The sequence below is a fragment of the Solanum lycopersicum genome, chromosome 11, assembly GCF_036512215.1.
Source record: "Solanum lycopersicum chromosome 11, SLM_r2.1".
Classification (NCBI taxonomy): Eukaryota; Viridiplantae; Streptophyta; class Magnoliopsida; order Solanales; family Solanaceae; genus Solanum; species Solanum lycopersicum.
This window is the reverse complement of record NC_090810.1, coordinates 29,895,541-29,901,540: the sequence shown is the minus strand read 5'-3', so window position 1 is coordinate 29,901,540 and position 6,000 is coordinate 29,895,541.

Genomic DNA, 6,000 nt, shown 5'->3' with positions numbered 1-6,000 from the left:
TAACCCAAACTAGATGATAGAAAAACCCCTTAGAAGTCATATTTCTGGCCTTAAGGTAAGAAATGAATTGACCCATATACAGTAAGCTACTACCCTTTCATTCTAAAATTGGTTCGTCTATAAACACCAAAATGAGCAATCCTAATTCTATAATCGGTTGAGGCATAACATAATGTAATCAATAGATGCCTAGAATAATATCGAAACCTACCATTTCTAACTCTAAAAGATCTGCAAAGTTGACGTTTTGAGAGACTATGGCAGGGCAATATTTGTATATCCATTTAGGTATAACTAAGTCACTGACTAAAGTAGAGACTAAGAAGGGTTCTTAGAGAGTTTTTGGACTAACATCAAAGTTGACTGCTATATAGGGAGTTACAAAGGAAAAAGTAGCCCCTGGATCTAAAAAATCATAAACATCTAGATTAAAAGCTCGTAACTTACCAGTGAGAATATCATGAGTATCATCCTAATCCTTGAAAGCGTAAAAAGCATAGAACCGATTTTGGTGATGACCGCCACCTGTACAAGATAAGTTAGCTTGTTGAGTTGGGGGACTGGATGGTGCTGCTGAAGTTGTCGACTAAGCTCTACCATTTTTACCTCCTTGACGCATTTTAGAATACAATATTTCAACTAATGAACAATCTAACCATACCCAAAGAACCATTCCTCTCCTTTAAGACACTAACCCAGATGGTTCTTACCACACTAAGGACAAGTTGGGTAGGTTCTCGTTCCTGAAACACTCCATTGTGACTTATAAATTGATTCCCTACCTTTCTGATCGTGTCGACACTTGGAGGATGGAATACTAGCTTATGAAGGTGCTGGAGCTGAAGACTTTTGTTGAAGTTCCTAACAATGATCACATCCCAATTTAATTGAGAATTCTCATAATAGCCTGTCCTAGCCTTCTTATTCTCCTTAGTTTGTTACCTAAGCTTATCTCACTCAACCCGCTGAGTATGAGTCATGAGTCTAGAGATATTCATATCTTCCAGCAACATAGCATTCCTACACTTAGTTTTTACTAAGTCAGATACCCCATACATAAAAAATTTCATTTGAGCCTTCGAATCAGCAACCATGTAAGGAGCATACTTGGAGAGTTGGGTGAACTTGAGTCCATACTCTTGGACCGTCCTGTTACTTTGCCTTTAATTCATGAATACCTTAGATTTTGAATCCTTCAACTCCGTTGTGAAGAAACTGTCCAGAAAGGTGTCACTAAAGCATTCCCAAGTGATAGGATTTGCATCTATACCCCTGTTCTCTTTCCATTGTGTATACAAATATGATCTACATCGTTAAGCTGATAAGATTCCAACTTTACCCTATCATTACATGTCACTTGCATCACCCTAAATATTTTCTTGATCTCATATATGAAGTCTTGGGGATCCTCACCAATCTTCCATCCTAAGAACTCTCACAGTAACATCTGAACAAATCACGAACCCTCGTTGTTACTGATCTACCAACAACTTTTGCAGGAACTGGAACGTACTGGTTGTTCTGGTTAGTCACATCTAAGCCAAAGCTGAATAGTGTTCTAAAACATAGCATTCAAAACTTCCTTATTTGGGACTGGAGGAGCAGTGTTAGTATGTTTGGTGTTAGCATTCCTTCCATGATCTCTACGAGGAAGCATGATTTCAAAGCGCGTAACGTCAAGTTAGAATGTGGAATTAGATCATTCCTTACGCACGATAAGAGTAACAAGAAAATGATTTTTTTCTAAAACACTTTGCAGCTTCTTGCTCATTAGATGTCGTACACGTCACACCCATGAAAAAACTCAACTTACTGCGGCTTGTCAAACATCCTAGGACACTTAAACCTAATGTTCTGACACCAAGTTTATCACACCCCGAAGCTACCCCATGATACGTATGCAGGACCTAGGATTACAAGTGACCCCAAGCTTACTCTGTTGGTATATAATAAGCATAATAAAGATAAGTTGAATCAATAAATGATGTGTGGGAGCTAGTCATGAGATAATCTGAAATTATGGGGAATACCCATATACTAAATCTGAATATATGGAAACTGAGAGTTTAACAACTGAAAAGTCAAACTCAAATACTAAAATTGAATCTAATATGTCTGAAAATAGCCTCTAAATGACTAGAAGTGTTGGGACATGCCCTAGCTATCTCTAATAAAAAAGAAACAAAAATAAAAGCAAAGGAAGATAATAATGGCACTCATCCTCGAAGAATGAGGACTCGTCGTTGATGTTGCTGAAATGAAGATCCCTAACCGATCTATGCATGAACTCGAAGTTGAAAACCTGAACCTACATCACGAGAAGATGTAGTGTATAGTATGCATCAACACTTGAAGGGTACTGAGCAAGCAGGATAGTATAAAGTTTAACAATAATCATAACTAAATTGAAGCATAAATACTGAGCAATGATAAGAGATAAAAAATAATGTTATATTGAGAATACTAAACATGAAGTAACTGAATGCAATTACCAAGTTTATAACACGTTGAGATAGTCATCTGACTGTAACTGATAACATGGTCAATGTAATAGAATTAGACTGGATTGCAGGAGCTACTTATAACTGACATAAAACTGTTTTATTTATTAAAAAAAGACAATGGGTCTAAAAGTCGTCACTTAATTTTTAAACAAAAATAATGAAAACTAATTATTTTCAAAACATTAAAATAGTAAATCGAATGAAAATATTAGAAGAGAGTTAGGGGGTTCATATTAGCATTTCGAAAAGGATTTCAAAGCATCCTGAATGCCTGCTAACATGCGATTATCCGATAATTAACTATTTGGCTAATTTATTTTAAAAAAAATAAGCATGCTTGACTAAATGAGAAAATAAAGAACTTATGATTAAAATATTTTTAGGGGATAGAAATATTATAAGTATTATTTCTTAAGTAAAGTGTTTTAAAGTCAAATAAAATAAAATATACTTATTTGATTTTAACAGTTATGGTTATTTCATCTTTCGGGAAATTGAATTTAATGAGAACCTTAGAATTAATTTAAACGAATAGAACACATGATAACAAATAAATGAGTAAAGGGAGGAAAAGTGTAGGCCCAAGTCCGATTTTTCTGTCCGTCTGAGCCACTTCTTGGGCCTAATCAAATATTTGGGTCATCGGACCAACACTTGGTACCTGTACTAGAAATCTAATATTTGCTTTTTTGGGGGCCTTCGGCCCAATTCCAACTATCCTACAAACTAACAAGGTAATAATAATAATTTACATAAAAGGGGCTTAGGCCCAATAATAACAAAACACAAAGCTGAATTTTTAGGGCTTTTTGAGCCCATTTCTCTGCATTTAAACAGTGTATACAACTTGTATACAGTCCTTCTTGGACTTTTGAACACCTGTATATCAACTTTTTGTGACCTATTCCTCAATTCCATTTGCTGGATGACACAAGAAATGACATTATCGGGGCTCCGTGGCCCGATGGAATGCTAATGAGGGAGTATTTTAGTCCGAATGGGACTCCATCAGCGATCTCATGCATCACAACAAACAATGATGCAGCAATATTAATTTTTTTTAGAAAAAACAGAGACCTAATTTATATTGACAAGGGTCCTTCACAAAAAATTGAGTTTACTAGATTATAATCACGATTAATAAAGAAAAAAAACCATTACCACAAAATCGTTCTAGTTGACTCTTACATTTAGAATCAACAAAATGGTATTAGATGCTAGACTAATCATTTTAACCAAAACTAGATGTGAACCTGCAATCTTAGCATTTTTGTAAGTGAAAACAATTCACGACAGAAAAGAGAACATTGCATAGAATGGAGAAGCGGCAACAAACCTATGCAATATTAGAGAATTTTCTATACTAAAAACATGTATAAAAATAATAACAAAATATGACAAGATAATGCATAACCTCTAGGCATAAATAAAAAAATGGAACCTTAACATTTGCAAATTTTGACATGCTTGTTTACTACTCAAACATGGATACAAACAACACTGAACCAAACAATGAATTAAACAAAGCATTTTGGGAACTTTTGATGATAAACAATTGAAACAGAAAGGTCAACACTGCCTCACATCTCCATGTTATTACATCAAGAACAATACAAAAAAACAAACAACCCAAAGCTAGACAAACTATAAGTATGCTAATAAAAAAAACTACCCCATATTTGAAAGCTACGGAAAGTGGGGAAACTATTTGGTAAATTTACTAAGGTACATAACCCTATCCTTTTTCAAAATAGCATGAAACTAAAGAAACAGTTGCGTGTAGTACTTAAATCAATTTGTATCCTAGATGTTATACATTATACCATGAGGAAAGGTGAAAGAGACACTAAGTAGGGATATTATCTTAAATTTATCCATTTTTAAATTAAAAGCAATACATAATCATGTCTTTTATAAAGGAACAGATCATGGGAAACACCAAAGCATGTTAAAGCCCCCTGAATATTTTCACAACTATACATGTAAAAGAGTAAGTTTATGATAAATATTTATAGTTATGTATCACAACCCAGCCCACCGGATCGTGCGGGCACTAACTCTACCACCTAAGTAGGAGAACATTCGATTCCCAAATAATTAAAGACATGCGGAAGATTAAAAAAATTGGAGATGAAAGGAAATTCAAGTAGATTTTACAAAATAAAGAGTTTCAAAACGACTCAAGTTAACTTGTAAAGTAGTTAACTTCCACAGGGATCTAGTCTAAACAGATACAAGAGTTTCTAAGATTACCAGATATGAATACAATAACAAAAGAAATAACTTTCACCACATGGAAGGAAAAATAGAAGTTGTTGGAGATCGTCTTTGTCTTCACCTGCATAACATCATTGACCGTCAAACAGACTATGCCGAAAAGGAATAGCAAGAGTAGTATCAGTACAACTACACGTACTGGTAGGAATCATCGGTTAACCTGATGCCCATCACATAATATTAGAAATTGACTCGCCCTTAACAGGCAATGATACTATTCATTCATCCACCTTTATATCTTCCTACCCTTACCATTCCCGGATACTTTAACATATACAAGTAGACTAGACTCTAACCGTTTACTTGATCCATCCTTGATCATAACTTAACCATTCGATCTCTTAGAGAAGTTCCCAGATGTAATCACTACCAACCTGGACAACCACTCACGACAATACCCTTACTTCTTGCACATCACCACTCAACCCTTGTCTCGTAGTACATTCTATCAAGGATTGCTAACTATTTCAACAATTAACTCCCTTCCAAGGTAATACCTAACTACTTAACATTCACGATATAACACATCCCACTCCTCAATCTTAAGGAAAATAGAGAACCTCTCTAAGGTATCACATAGTGGCACCTGGACCCTCGTCTCCACTTACTATGCCACATCCCGATTTGGGTCTTATCATTCACAGTTCATTTGGTAATGAGACATATAACATGTAAACACGACATAGTAAAACAGACATATACGAATAGTATAAATCAATAATCCTTTTAGGAGCAACATACCTTTTCCCCATATCAAAAACAAGTATACATGGACATAATCATCATAAGTGATTATCTCGTGGAACCCACACCCAAAATGTTAGTTTATTGAAAAATGAAACACCTGATCAAATATATGTGTCAGTACGTGACACCTGTCATATATGACATCCGACCCAATATATGTGTCGGTATGTGACACTGGACCCAATATATATGTCGGAATGTGATACCCAGTCTAGTCAACACAACCACAATCATAATCACACACACAGTGAATAGTTCACATAGTCACACAATCAAATAACAGGTTCATGGCATGTAATTATACATACGTAGTTGCTTAACCGAGTTCGATTCATAATCCTTTCTTAACATACACACATGCATACATGATCCATTATCCAACAGGTGTCACATAAACAGGAAATAAATCATCACCCACTCCTAGTTCCCAGAATGGGGCTTATCCTTATAGTAAACATCTTATGTAACAACT